The sequence below is a fragment of the Cebus imitator genome, unplaced genomic scaffold (genome assembly GCF_001604975.1).
Source record: "Cebus imitator isolate Cc_AM_T3 unplaced genomic scaffold, Cebus_imitator-1.0 Scaffold80, whole genome shotgun sequence".
NCBI classification, from domain to species: Eukaryota; Metazoa; Chordata; class Mammalia; order Primates; family Cebidae; genus Cebus; species Cebus imitator.
The window spans coordinates 2,568,469-2,584,406 of NW_016107395.1; the positions used below are offsets into that span (position 1 = coordinate 2,568,469).

Here is a 15,938-nt window from a genome sequence, read left to right on the forward strand (position 1 = left end):
AAAAAAAAAAAAAAAAAAAAGAAAGAAAGAAAGAAAGAAATGTAAAGGGAGCTGGAAAGAGAAATTGAACAACAGGAAATGGATGTCATGCTGCTCTGAAATAACTGCTGAAAATTAGAGTGTGTCAATTTTAGGGTTTATTGCATTATTATAAACAAGTAGATAAATATAAGGGCATGTACCAGTTATGAAAACATGTCTTAAAATAAGGACTATGATATCTCTATTACTCAATGTCATGCTTCTAATGGCCAGTTGTGTGTGTGTGTGTGTGTGTGCATTTTTTTTTTTTTTTTAATGAAAGAAAAGCCTCTATAAATGTGGCTCCTAAATGTCTAACCCTCGAGGTTGTTCTTTTGCAGGAGTTTGTTCCTTTTGCTCCGCAGCCGAACCTACGGAGGCAGCATGGGATGGAGTCGGCAAATGTCCTGCAAGTCCACGACCCATGAAGAGCCGCTATGGTAGTGCAAGGACCCCAAAACTAGAGATACTGTTTAGGAGAAGTGGAGCGATCGACCCATCAGCGGTGCTGCCACGGAGATCAATCCTGCTTGGGTGAATGAGCAGTGCTATAACTGAGAAAGTACCAGTATAAGGAAACAGGGTACTGGGACATAGTAAAAGGAGTTAGCCAGATTGCTTTAGGCACACAGTAAGGGAAAGGTCCCCAAAGAACCTCTGGAATAAGGGAACTTGCACATGCGGCTGGCCTAAATATGCCCTCTAAGGACTAAGGGCCCACATGCCGACAGGGGGAATGGTGGTGGAGCTACCAGGAATTCTCACCTTATACAAACAGGGAACACAGTTCCATTAGCTTTTATATAAAAGCTCTTGTATTCAAATGTAAAGGGGGCAACCCGAAACCTGCTTTCAGGACCCCTCTTTTTTGCTGTGAGCTTTCCTTGTCGCTTAATAAATTCTACTCCACTTACTCTTCAATGCCCAAGTGCCCATTTCTTCCTGATCATGAGACAAAAACCTGAACTTGACCGGGGACGATGGCTCACTCCTGTAATCTCAGCACTTTGGGAGGCCGAGGTGGATGGACTACCTGACGTCAGGAGTTCAAGCCCAGCCTGGCCAACACGGTGACTTGGTGAAACCCCGTCTCTATGAAAAATACAAAAAATACACGGGAATGGTGGCGTGTGCCTGTAATCCCAGATATTCCGGAAGCTGAGACAGGAGAACCTCTTGAACCTGGGAGGCGGTTGCAGTGAGCTGAGATGGCACCATTGCATTCCTGCCTGGGGGACAGAGCGATACTCCGTCTCCAAAACAAAGAAAAGAAAGAAAAAGAACCCGGACTTAGCTGAGCTAAGGAGCCAAAATCTTGCATCAATAGCAAGTGCCAACATTGAACAACTAGCGGTGTAACCAGAGGCAAACTATATTTTTGGCTCAGTTAAGCTATTACCACTAAGAAACTGTTGTCTCTCAGAAATATCGGGGCTTGGAAGGTTGTACGGTGCTTCCACGGAGAAAGCGCCTACCTAGTGAAATACGCCAGTGACAGAAAAACTGAGGCCAAGCCCTGCCAGCGAAAGTCTGGCCAATCACTGTACTGAAACAGACAGCCAGCCCGAGGAAAGCAGCGGTGCTAGGGCACTGGAAGCGATGCCACAAAGAACGTTTGAGTCTTGTGAACGAGGGACGCTGTTTTATTCAGCGCTACCAAGGGAGCAGTAACCGAGAAAACAAAGAGTCGCCGCTACTGGCGAAAGTGCGATGCGAAACTGCCAGTTTGGCATAGGAGGAGAGCCGCGGAAGAGAACCCTAATGGTCGGGCACCAGCTCGCCCCTGGTGCTGGCGGGAGAAGGCAAGTTAGCAGGAACCTGAGACGTGATACTGAAAATCAGTAGAAAATAAAGGCAACATTTACTTTACCAGGAAAGGCAGTGGGTAAGAAAAAAAAACAACCGTAACATTTAAATTCAAGTAGTGAATTTTTTTTTTTTTTTTTTTTTGAGACGTAGCCTCGCTCTGTTGCCCAGGCTGGAGTGCAGTGGCACGATCTTGACTCACTGCAGACTCCGCCTCCTGGGTTCATGCGATTCTCCTGTCTCAGCCTCCCGAGTAGCTGGGATTATACGTGCGTGCCACCACGCCTGGCTGATTTTTTGGTATCTTTAGTAGAGACGGGGTTTCACCGTGTTAGCCAGGATGGCCTGATCTCCTTGACCTTGTGATCCGCCCTCCGCGGCCTCCCAAAGTGCGGGATTACAGGTGTGGGCCACCGTACCTGGCCTGAAAATTTTGAAAGCAAATAGAAATGAAATAAAATACACCAATAACCTTGCTCCCAGAACAAGACACACACACACAGAGAAATTGCAAACAGTGTCGAACGGTGCCATACTACCATTCTGTTTGTTAGCACTAAACCCGTGCCTCTCTAGTGCGCCTATCCAGTTTCCTGGAGAAATAGCCATAGCGAAACCGGCATTTACGGCACCAAAAATTTCCTGTAGCTTACATACCCAAACTTCTATATGAGTGAAAAATTACCACCATAGCCAGGGCGAGACTACTGCGAAATCTAATTTGATATGACTAGAAGATTCCAGACACTACTAAATTGTTTTTTTAAATTGTATTTTGTAGTATCCAGATTAATACAGGAGTTATAAACCGCAGGCATGGCTATAAAGGGGGTTCCTATTACGAAACAGGAACTTGCTACTGCAAAAATTATGTAGGCGCGGTTAAAGCCAGAATTGTTACGACTAGAAATCGCAAACTGGAATAAATCTCAACTTGCTACGGTAAGAAATAACTAAACTCTGAGTTGGTGGGACTAAGAAATCAGGAGTTTGAGACCAGCCCAGGCAACATGGCGAAACCCCATCTCTACAAAAAATACAAACAAATTAGCCTTGCGCGGTGGTGCGTGCCTGTGGTCCCAGCTACTCCGGAGGCTGGGGTGGGAGGATCGCTTCAGCCCAGGAGGCAGAGGTTGCAGTGAGCCGAGATCGAGATTAAGCCACTGCACTGCAGCCTGGGCGACAGAGCCGGACCCTTATCAAGACAGAAAAGAAAGAGAACCAAAGAAAAGAAAAGAAATCACCATCGCACAGTTAAGTCTCCCTTGCTACACAGCTAAATAGTGACTTCCTAGGGCCAAGAAATCGCAGCCAAGACTAGACCAGGGTTTGTCCTAAATCGGGACTTGCCTGGGCTGAGAAAATCACATTTTGGCTGTTGACTTGGACAAGAGGTAGAAATCACAGGCACCGAGAAATCGAAACTTGCTAGGACCAAGAAGCCAACGACGCGAGAAACTGCAGGCGCCTGCGACAGAGGCGCGAGTGGCGCGGCCACAGGACTGGGTTCTGGAGGCCGAGCCGGAGACCGTGCGGGGCGCTGGTGGCTCTGGGAAGAGACTAGGCCCAAGCAGCTCCCCGCCACCGACTCCGAGGAGCAGCGGGCTCCCGAGCCCAGCGTCGCCGCCGCCGCCAGGGAATGCCAGACTCGGCGCAACTGGCTGCGACTCCAAGTCCCTCAGATCGGCGACCTGAGCGCTGCCAATCACCGAGAAAATGGAGGCATCCAGCAACAAACTGTGCCGCGACCAAAGAACTCGACTCGGCGAAATAGCAGTGCCGGGAGCCTGCGAGTGACGCCAGCCGGAGGGGTTGCCAAGGACAATATCCGTTTTGGCGCAACTAACGGTGCTGTCGCGGAGAAAATATCGACCCTCGGAAAAGAGAGGTTCTGGGACCGAGAAATTCGGTGCAACAAGTGCTGTGACAGAAAACCCCACCGCTCGGCGCTGCTGGCGAAAAAGCCAACGAAACGCCGGGTGCTGCGACCGTGACACCGACTTTAGGACACGGTCCTCGGATGGTGAAAGGGACTGCGAGGAGCCACCACATAATTTCCTACTCTGTTCAAATAGCGAAAGTGCTAACGAGAAACGGCCTGCTGAGTTTACCTATAGGTGCTTCGCGCGGGACCCGCAGATTCGACAAACCAGAGGGCCTGGGACCTAGTAGACTTCGACAGTGGGAAATGGCTTACCAGCACAAATATTGCTTCTGGCTCGATGGTGCTGTCCATGAACATCGGCTGGCTCTAAGAAACGAGCTGTAGTGTCGGTGAGAAACCATGGGCACTGACAAACTAGCAGGCTGCAACCGATCAACGGCCCACCCAGTGCCACTACGACAAAGTACTGCGGGCACTACTCCCACCCTCCGTCCTCAGATGAATCCCCTCCCGCTTAAGAAGAGCTTTATTTTTCAAGGCCGGGTGAGTGGGCTCACGCCTGTAATCCCAGCACTTTGGGAGGCCGAGGCGGGTGGATCACGAGGTCAGGAGTTCAAGACCAGCCTGGCCAAGATGGTGAAACCCCGGCTCTACTAAAAATACAAAAATTAGCAGGGCGCGGTGGCAGGTTCCTGTAATCCCAGCTACTTGGGAGGCTGGGGCAGGAGAATCGCTTGAACTCGGGGGCGGGTCAGGGCGGGGGAGGGCGGTTGAGGAGGTTGCAGTGAGCCGAGATCGTGCCACTGCACTCCAGCCTGGGCGACAGAGTGAGACTCAGCCTCAAAAGTAGAAAGAAAGAAAGAAAAAGAAGGCCTTTATTTTTCATAGCGAAGTCAGGATCCCTGATTACCCAGGGTCCCAGCAGCTGACCCGTTGCGATGTGCATGGGAAAAGGAGGCAGTGTAGGGACTGAGAACCGGGCGGATTGGGCAGGGCTGGGAACAAAGTAAAAGACATCCGAGTCCCCAACCGTTTCCCACTGCAAAGAACAGACCTTCCAGTGGCTGGGCTCGACCCTTCTCCTGGTCAGAGCCCTCAAGGCTCCTAAGGGCGAAGCTGACATCTCATCTCTTTGGAACTTGAAGCTCTCAGTCCAAGACCTCCGTAGAGAGTGAAAGACACAGTGCCGCCAGACACAGTGCTGCCTGACCCAGGCTCCAGGCCTGCCCTAGCAACCAGGTACCTCTTCAGGAGATGGAACTCTGTGGGAACTGCTATTTAATTCTGATGGTTAACTCTGTCAGATGGCCTTGAAATATGGGAATAATCGTTGGAAGATGGTAGGGGAAATAAGAACTGCAAGACTCTAGCAGAGGATGTGTAGACTGATGGTGAGGCCTCTGCTCTGTCTCCCTTTGAAATCCTCAAAGGGCAGTTCCCCATTTCTATCACCTTTGACCTTTGAAATTCATCCCTGATGTCTTCTCCATCTTTGGGAAGTGCAATGCAGCTTCAAGCTCTTGAATCTTCCCGCTCCCCCGTTTGTCAAATATACTGACGCCACAAACTCCTTTTTTAGAGAGGAAGCATGAAACTGCCATTAAGCAAAAGGAAAACATCACTTTCCGGAACCCTTCTGGTTTCTTTAAAAATCTGCACTTTTGGAAGTGATCCCCCAAAGAGACCTCCAGACTCTGCCATGAATGTCTCCAGCTGTATTCATCATGTCTAAGCCTCATCTAGCTTATCTTGTTCAAATCATTTCTACCTTTTTCTGGGTGAACATGGGTGGATGTCAGACCAGAGGAGAGCACAGAATGCACTAGACAGGTAAGAAGACCCATTTTTTTTTTTTTTAATAATATATATTTTTAGTATTTTATTTTAGAATTTCTAAAGTAGTTTGTCATTGATCCTATAATTTGTTATAAAGTAGGTCCTATAATCACATTTTTTAGTGCTGAAACTGAGATATAAACAATTCTGGGTTTTTTTGTGGGAAAAATTGGACAAAATACAGAATTATCAAAACTAGATTCACTGGCTCTATTATGTCTGCTAGGTGTAAGAAAATGACAGTCTTCTAATAGTTATTTATTCAGAATCTGTAGCTGTAGAAATTTTAAGAGATTTTGAGTCCATTCCAGTATAAATATAAGGCCAAAGTGCTCCTGTAAAATCATCATTAAAAGTATAGAGTAGAGATCTATCATTCAAATTATAAAAGGAAACCTTATTCTTTTCATAGTCTAAAAAAATGCCAGTCTTACTAGGTGTTACTTTTGGCAGCACATTAATATCCTTATGACCCAATATAATATAATTATCCCGACCAGATCACTAAATTCCCCATAATCCATCCTGTACTAAAGTTGGTGGACGCTTCCTCCTTCTGGGAAGAGAGTCATTACAGACACCAAGGATCCATTCAGGCTTGTTTTTCACTTCTACTTCCCAGTACTGCCGGCCACAACTATAGCCTTTAGAGCCCACAACAGCTGGGAGGCAATAAAGTCTTCTTGGGTTTGGAGGTAAGTTTTGCATTGTATTTCCATATCGCACAGTTTTTCTGTCTGCTGAGACTATAAGTTTATAATGTGCTGTTTCAGGATCTAGAATGACATCTACTTGAAATCGCTTGATAATTTTGTTTAGGCCAGAACATTGTGGAGGCAGACAGTAACCATATTCTTTTAATCTGAATGAAAAAGGTTGAGGGAATTTTAAATTTTTGTATCTGTGATAGATATCCTTAACATTTGCCAGTAATTCCAGTCCTGACTTCACATATATGCTCTCTATCTCCTTTAGTAGATATTTTAATGAGGAGATATAATCTGAAATTTTTGTTTACTTGTGCTAAAATAGCCATCTCTTCATCTTGTAATTGCCCAAGAACAGTCTCTTGCTCATTTTGGAGAAATAGCCTAAGTTGTTCAAATTCAGATTTGCCTCCTTCTTCCCTATGTTTTACCTTTTTCTTCAGTTCTAATGATTTTCTGGTTTGTATAGTTAGACTCATTTTGTGCTCTTACTTTTCACTCACTCCAAAGGTGGTTACCTCTAGTCCTCCCCTCTGTACCCCACCTTTTCTTCAGCTCCCAAAACCTGCCCTGGTACTTGAGTCATCTTCAATTGACTCCTTTTGCAGGCAGTAGAATAAAGGAAAGAGGTCAGTGTCAATAGAAGAAAAGTTACAGCCACTTCATCTAATTGACGATACTGTGCAGAGCCTTTGAAAAAACAAAATTATCTTGCCCACCATTCCTCTCTCTCCATTTCCACGCTAGCTTCCTATTTCAGCAAAAATGCTGGTATCAGCACCTCTGGAGGGAAGGGGTCACCCTTCCAGGTTAGGAGTGTGGAGAGGAGCTATGGAGCTCACTCCCCTAAAGGAGGGGGCATTGTAGTTCCAGCATTCAGATTCTATCTAATTCCAATATGGTGTTTGTGTGGGGTGGTCAGAGACAGGGCAAGTCAGAAACTGCATATTCCTCAGGAAGAGACTATAAGACATTTGCATTTGGAAAATCAGAAGAGGCGCTGATATGGTTTGGCTCTGTGTCCCCACCCAAATCTCACCTTGAATTATAATAATCCCCATGTGTCAAGGGTGGGACCAGGTGGAGATAATTGAATCATGGGGGTGGTTTTCCTCATGCTGTTCTTATGATAATGAGTGAGTCTCAAGAGATCCGATAGTTTTATAATCATCTGGCATTTTCCTCTGCTGGCACACATTCTCCCTCCCAGTAGCCCTGTGAAGAGGTGACTTCTACCATGATTGTAAGTTTCCTGAGACCTTCCCAGCCACGCAGAGCTGTGTGTCAATTAAATCCTCTTTCTTTATAAATTACCCAGTCTATTCCACCTGATTTTGGTAAAAATAAAAAAATAAAAAATAAAATAAATAAATGAATAAATAAATTATCCAGTCTTGGATATTTCTTCATAGCAGCTTGAGAACAGACTAATACAGATGTGGTAGAGTTGGGTGCTGGGTGGCAATGTCAGGTATATGCAGGTTCCAGGCACCAGATCAAATCTGGAATGCAAACTGTGGGACACAAACCACAAATGATGTCCAGCCTTTAATACTTTCCTTCATTGTTTATCATATAAAAAAAAGAAGAAAAGCTTTTTTTTTTTTTTTTTTTTTAAGACGGAGCCTTGCTCTGTTGCCCAGGCTAGAGTGCAGTGGCATGATCTTGGCTCACTGCAACCTCTGCCTCCTGCGTTCAAGTTATTCTCCTGCCTCAGCTCCTGAGCAGCTGGGATTACAGGTGCACACCATCACACCCAGTTAATTTCTGTAATTTTAGTAGAGATAGTGTTTCACCGTGTTGGCCAGACTGGTCTCAAAATCCTGACCTTAAGTGAATTGCCTGCTTTGGCCTCTTAAAGTCCTGGAATTACAGGCATGAGTCATAGTGCCCAGCTAAAAAGCATATTTTTGGGAAAAAAAATTGTATTTTTAAAAAATTTTAACAAGATAAACCTAGCTAAACTAATATATACTATATACTAATATAGTATATATACTAACAAAACGAGTTATTATTGACTAAAGGAAGGTGACACAAAATGGAAACATTTCTAAACATTCGAAAAAAAACAAAACCAAGGGTAGTCTTTACACAGAAGAGTTATGTACAGGTGAATTGTCTGGGAAGTCAGGAAGATGCACAGAAGCTACGCAAGTCATAGATTAGAAAGGCAAGAATCCACATTCATGCTTTCCAGAATAGATGAGGAGATACTTTTTCTCAACCTTCTTAGATTCAATGGCTGAGCAGGGAGTGCTGTGAATTCATCTGACAGCAGACAGGTTAACAGGAGAAAATGCATATATGTTTATTAAGTTTTAATCTAATATGCATGGAGGCATCATAGAACTGAATAGCTAAAAGAGTGGTGAAATTTGAGACTTTATATATCATCTTAATGATAGTGGCAGGAGGCAGACAAATCCTAGGGAAACAAGGGTGGGTCCCTGGTGAAACCCCACCTTCAAACTAAAGACAGTTTAAAGCCTGAAAGCCAAGCTACAAGTCTCCAATAAATCCACTGACTGGATCAAGAATCTCTCTTCTCATTTAGCACATTTTTCTCTGATTGATCCCCACACTTCCCCTAGTGCATTTTCCTCTGATTGGTCCCCGTACTTCACCTATTTTACATATACCTACCCTTCCCTAATTGTTTTTTTACACAGTTGTGCCTACCTTTGAGTGGTGCCTTTGTTTCAGCCTTTTTTTGCATATGCACAAACCTATCAGCATGCATGCCCCCATTCTGAGCCCATAAAAGACCCAGACCCAGCCACATTGGGAGAGAGACCACTCAACTTCTGGTGGAGGACCACTCTCAAATGCCCTCTCCACTGAGAGCTGTTTCATGTTTCAATAAAACTCTTCTCTGCCCTCCTCACTTTTTGATTGTCAGTGTAACCTCATTCTTCTTGGATGCAGAACAAGAACTCTGGACCCACCAAACGCAGGCACAAAGAAGGCTGTAACATGGGAAGCAGCTATTGGGCCAAGTCAGCCCCAGAGCTTTAGGCCAGCATGGGACCATGGGACTGATAGAGCTGTTAACACATTAACATCTGTGAGGCTGCAGAGAGTGGGACTAAAAGAGCTAATAGCATGTTGTAACACCCACTCTGGGTCTTTGGGGTTGCGGGTACCCCTGTTTGGGTGCTGCCACATTCTCCTCATCTGGACATCAGAGTCCAACATGGGAGTCACTTGCAACATGCCTGGTCCAGCCACAAGTCCCACACGGAGACTGCTCCTGTGCTGGCACTTGCAGCACCCAGTGCCAGCATAGGAGCACACTCACTGCCTCCTGCCAGGGGCTGAGTGCACAGTCACAGGGGCCACAGGATCTGTACCAGAGGGCAAGCTGGAAACAGCCCAGTAAGCTGAGTAGACAGGCCACCTCCTGTGGTGAGCCTGGGCCCCCAGCAACACCTGGGCAGGGGCGAGGGCATCACCAGCCAGAAGTGTCTGGCTGGCAAAGTGGCTGAGAAAAATCCTGTGTCATTAGGAGATGGGGAGGGGCAGAGGGGCACTTATGGAAATACAAATGACTTTTTTTAGAAGATAAATGGTCTTTTAGAAGAGTAGATAATAGATATGACAGCTTTTAGAGAATGTCTGTTTGGGTAGGGTTGGTGTAATCCCCCAACGGTTTCATTTTGCCCATTGTCCACAAAAGCCAATGCACTGAGAACAGCAGCTTTCTGCAGCAGAGAAAGAGTTTAATTATTGCAGGGCTGGCCAAGTAGAAGGTTAGGAGTTCATTCTGAAATCCATCTCCCTGAGAATTCTTAGGACAGGATTTTTAAAGGACAGTTTGGTGAGCAGGGTGCTAGGGGATGGAGACTGCTGATTGGTTGGGTTGGGGATGAACCATAGAGAGTTGAAGCTGTCTTTGTGCACTAAGTCAGTTCCTGGGTAGGAGGTCACTGGTCTGGGTATCAGTTGTTCTACCAGAAATGCAAAGTCTGAAAAATATCTCAAATACCGGTCTTAGGTTTTACAATGGCAATGTTATTTATAGTAGCAATTAGGGAAGTTACAAATCTTGTGACTACCCTTATGTGACTCCTGAGTAGTAAACAATGACTTGTTATAATTTAACGGTGCATAGGTGTTAGCAGAATTCAGGCACTTCCCAAAATTCTAATATTGTGCCCTTTCATTAGTTTTACAAAGATGGTTCTTCGGTTCCTGAACTACACAGGAGAGTTTAGGGAGGGGGCTATTATGTTCCTTGTCTTAAGATTAAACTGTAAGCTAAATTTCTCCCATAGTTAGCTTGGCCTATGCCCAGGAAGGAGCCAAGAGTCAGGTTAGAAGCAAGATGGAGTCGGCTGTCAGATTTCTCTCACTGTCATAATTTTTGCATAGGCAGTTTCCTGAGGACTTCTCTTAGAGAAGATTAGACTTGCTGTGGGGTGAGAATTAATGACAATTGAGTCTTCTCAGGAGACACTCTTTTTAGCCATAAAAAGAATTTCAGGAACTCAAATGCCTTCAGCTCAAAATAATTCTTATGCCAAAACAGTATATTTTGGGGTGACATATTCTGATCCCCTTCACCAATCCTTTTAGTCAGAGAAACTCCCAGTTTTAACAATCTTCTGCTCCTTCCTCAGATTACCGACTCTTGATTTGAGGCTGAGAAATGATGGCAACAGTTACAACCTGTTAGACCAGGTGAAAACAAAAATCATGAAGAATAGTGAAAAAATAAAAGAGAAAATACCACAGGGTATATAACTGTAAATGAGAAAGTAAAGAATATTGCCTGTTGTTTTTTGTAGCAAACGAGAACTCTACCAAGTCAACAGGTTCACCTGCAAAAAATGAAGCACTTGCTTTTAAACCTCCTGGATTAAAAATGCAGTCTACTGACTTCCTGTTTAATCTTAGTTTTGTATCCTTGCCTGCAGCTCAAAGGAGTTTCCTTTCAGACACTCTTCACAAATGTTTGATAGGTTGTAAACCCCAGGATCCACCAGTTCCTTCCAGTGCTGTGCATAGTAGCTATGTGACAACATTCTCAGTACAACTCTAGATACTTTCTTATCCCTGGTTCCTTGTTTTGTTTCTGATACATTTGCTTCTAGCAACCTAGAATTCAGACAGTGGCTCCAAGAGCTCACCCAATCTTGGCTTCTGACACAATCATGGCTAAAAACATCTGTTTCTCTCATGTGGGAGGAAAGCAGTGGTGTGTGGAGACGGTATGAACCTGGGCTTGTGACAGCAGAGCTCAAATTACACAGTGTATCCTGAATCCATGAATGTTGTGGTGCTAATTTGAACCACTAAGAGGTCTTGTGAATCCCAACCTCAGGTGATCCACCTGCTTTGGCCTCCAAAGTGCTGGGATTACAGGCGTGAGCCACCATGCCCGGCCCAGAAAACAATTTTTAAAATGGGTAGTGGGATTTCAGGCCTGGAAATAAACATAACTCTAGTTGATGAGGGCTCATTAATTTGGTAAACTTGAACATGGTGATTGCTTCATTGCTACTGAGACATGGATCACAGGCTATAACTTTTTATTGTCTGGAAATGAAGACTCCACTGGATAAAAACGTGTCTGAGTATTTTCTTCTATAGACCATGATGCTGGGATTGAAAACTACAACAACTACGGAGGGTGATAGCTGCTTCTAACTGAATTGCAGGATTTATAGGAACAAAATGATAGCTTCATGGCCTTAATTTTTTTATTAAGATATGATAAAGAATTTCAAAGATATTCCTTAAAGAAGCTATTTTTTTGTAGATCCAGCCATGTTAGAGGCAAAAGTCAGCCCAGGATTTGATCCTCTAACCAAGAGAATAAAAATGGCTGGGTGTGGTGTCTCATGCCTGTAATCCCAGTACTTTGGGAGGCCGAGGTGGGCAGATTGCCTGAGCTCAGGAGTTTGAGACCAGCCTGTGCAACATGGTGAAAGCCCATCTCTACTAAAATAAAAAAATTAGCTGGGTGTGACAGGGTGTGCCTGTAGTCCCAGCTACTTGGGAGGCTGAGGCAGGAGAATTGCTTGAACCCAGGAGGTGGAGGTTGCAGTGAGCTGAGATCACGCCACTGCACTCCAGCCTGGGTGACAGTGAGACTCCGTCTGAAAAAAAAAAAAAATGCAGAACGAAAATATAAGGCAAAGAGCAAGGCAAGCTGGCACTGCCTGTTGTCCCACCTACTCGAAAGGCTGAGGCCAGAGAGGATTGCTTGAGGTGAGTTCAAAGCCAGCCTAGAGAATATAGTGAGTCTCTAAATTACATATGTATTAGGTAAATTCACCTTTACCATATATTTTATGTACAAGCAATGGGATTGATTAACAAATAATGGGACTCTGTGAAATCGAATGGGTAAATTTGGGTAGATCTTAATAAATGTAGTAACCTTGAACCCCACAAATCTCTCTAAGCTTCCTTTAGAAAAACAGACTTTCTGTCTGAGTAGGTGAGTCCTTTTTTTGTTTGAAGATACTAGAAAGATCTTACTGTAAGGTCTTTTAGACTGACTGACCATGCCATGAATGGCATAGTAACCTCTGTGGTCTGCACATACACATCATAGGAGTTCCTGGAAAAAAATGATCAACCTTTGTGGCACAAATTTTCTTTCTTTAGCCTCTCACTTATACCAAAGACAAAGCATAGTAGGATGAATTTATTTGTAAAATATTTTCAGTGTTATTATATTTGGCCTGATTATTTGCATAAAGTGTAGCAAGAATGATTAGTGATATAGGCTTTTTTTTTTTTTTTTTGAGACAGGGTCTCACTCTTGCCAGGCTGGAGTGCAGTGGCGTGATTTCGGCTCACTGCAACCTCCGCCTCCCAGGTTCAAGTGAATTCTCCTGCCTCAGCCTCTTGAGTAGCTAGGACTGAAGGCACATGCCACCATGCCCAACTAATTTTTGTATTTTTAGTAGAGACAGGGTTTCACCATGTTAGCCAGTATGGTCTCGATCTCTTGACCTTGTGATCCGCCTGCCTCAGCCTCCCAAAGTGCTGGGATTATAGGCATGAGCCACCGCACCTGGCAATATAGGCATTTTTTAAGCTGGTGTTGCTAGAACTTTGTCATAAGGAATCTCAGATTAGGCGTTTTAAAGCTACTTAAAGTTAAGAAGCCAAGCCAAAGATTTGCCATCAGACTGTGCTTATAAAGCCAATATATAAAACAGTGTATAAAATATGTGTATATAAAACCAGTGAATTCTTCTCTTTTTTTATATCACAACATAGTTTATTATGTGAATTTTTTATAATACAAACAAAAAATACAGAAATGCAATATGTGAATACAGCTAAATACAGAATGGTGACTTTTTTCTCTTTAAGAGGCCATGATTCTCATTTCTAGTGAAATCAACAGATTGCATATATGTAGAAACATGTTGGTCATTACCTTCACAATTTGACCTAGAAATGATCTATTCACAATTTGGCCTAGAAATGATCTATAAATGCATTTTTTCCGCTTGCTACTTACCATAAAGTGTAAAAGGGGAGTTAAAGGAAAGTTTCCTTGTTGGTTCCTACCACATGAAAGATGCTATATGCTATTTTAGCAGGACTAATATATGGAAAATATCTAAATTAAATCTTTATTACAAAAAATGAAGCAGTAATGAGATTCTAGCTAAAGAGCACACTAAATGAGAATATATTTAAAGAATCCAAAACAAACAAACAAAAAGAGGTTATAAAAAAGCCCTAGGTGCACTGTAAGCACATAGGGTTTTTTTTTTCCCATGTGTATTTTTTTTTCTTTTCTTTTTTTTTAGTACTACTCTGCACTTATTGGTAAGATATTTCCATGTGTATTTTCAAACAATGGAAGTGTCAAAAAGTAGGGTCAACTGTGTTAGACTAAATTACATTATTGTATATGCTGCACTGAATGGAAACTTTCTATTATAATTAATCACAGAGAAGCATAGTTTGCATCATATTATGGCAATTTATCCTCAATGAAAACATTCCAGAGTCCCAGCATTCGATGTCTCTTCAATCATGATTCTGCATATAGGTAGTCCTCAAATTTTCTATCAACATAGTCAGTAACAGGCTGCCAGCAATTAATCTGTTATCCACTGCATCTCCAAATCCTGGGGTATCAACTATTGTGAGCAGTAACTGAACACCACCTTCTTTAATTAAAACTTTGGATTGTTCTACCTGTCTAGTCTTTTTAATTATATGAGAAGGACCTGGATACTCTAGAGAATACAAATCTCTGAGGAATAATGAATTGATTAATGTCAACTTTCCCAGTCCAGATTCACCCACTATCGTAAGCGTGAATTCAAAACCTCTCTTCACTGATTTTCTGTATACTTGATTTGGGAGATTGGCAGATCCCACATAGCCTTCAAGTTTCTTCTGTTGAGCTACCATGGTGCTGCTGTTGATGATCCTCTCCCCAGCAACAGCAGATCTCTCACTGACCAACATCCTTCCCCCCTCCACAAATTCCTCTCTTTTTGAGGTTCCCAGAATATTTGGAGATTCCTGGATCTGTCATAAGGTGATATTATTTACTTACCATAAGATCAGGAACCTTGTAAGGGAACTGTGTAGATGAGGCACCAAGCCAGTCTTCCCAAGGGGCCTTTTATTTGCTCTATGAAGACAACCTAAATTGCTCAAAGCAGTTTGGTCATATCCAAAAATATATCATTCCAGTTAAAGCCTTGGTAAAATAATCAGTATATCTAATTGTGACCTGTTACAAAAGAAAGCAGATTATTATTGAATGTATGCAAATAACTGTATTACCATAAATTAAGAATACTCACAAATAGCATCCAAATTTTGGATACATCAGGTATAGAAAGGTAAATGTTTCCATTTTATTCACAGAAGTATACTTTACCCAATTGTTGTAAGCTATTAATATTAATAGTTAAAAACAAAATTTTTTCTTGACTCAAAAGCAAAACACAAAAAGAATTGGCAATATTTTAAACAAAAAGTTATAAAAATTATTTTAGTTTTTTATCAGTTTAATTCCATGTAATTCATTCTTGTGCTGCTTGAAGTTATCAACTTTCATGAACTCATTAACTTTTTTTACTAGAGTCTTGAAAATTTTCACCTTGTTCAATGTTATGATCTCCAAAGTTATCAAAAACCTATATTCAAGAGTACTTGTCAGGATCCTTATTATGAATTTCCTTGAAGAAGAATCAAATTTTGGACTATAGCTGATTATAAACTTTTTCAAGAGGCATAAAAATAAAACAATAAATGTTTATGAATGGCGAAAGACTTAGAATAGCCATAATTAAAGACACAATTGACAAGAAAATTTGGTTATTTCTGTGGCATACAACAATTTAACACAATAATATCATGACTCAACACAGGCCAAGACATATCATAATTTTAGGAATCTCATATAATTTTGGAGCACATATTAATAACACATTTCTGCAAATGTAACTCAAAGTTAAACACCACTTCTATTTGGCAGTGTTTTCCATATGATTTTTATATACCAAAATCAAAAGTTATTTTGAGGTTAAAAAGACTTAATTTTAGAATATAAAATTTGATTTTGAGAAGTTTGTCAACTATCAAAGGCTTAAAACACTTGATAGAAAAATAAGAAAGTTTTCAAACACTGGATCAAAATAGGATTACATGTAAGTGTAAAGTAAGTTACTCTATTTTTTTTTTTTTTT

At 42.5% G+C, this 15,938-nt stretch overlaps 1 protein-coding gene across 3 annotated transcripts in view; it reads left to right on the top strand.

The window, feature by feature from the left end:
* Positions 1–4,482: 4,482 nt before the first annotated feature.
* Positions 4,483–15,938, top strand: part of ZNF131 (zinc finger protein 131) — a 103,531-nt gene continuing 92,075 nt past the window's right edge. The window contains exons 1-2 of one of the 3 annotated variants that reach the window (XM_037740173.1): positions 4,483–4,951; positions 5,294–5,542. The gene's annotated coding sequence lies outside the window, so the exon portion shown is untranslated. Of the gene's footprint in view, positions 5,543–15,938 lie in introns of all 3 variants that reach the window. The other 2 variants (XM_037740172.1, XM_037740177.1) reach the window with 2 other exon arrangements.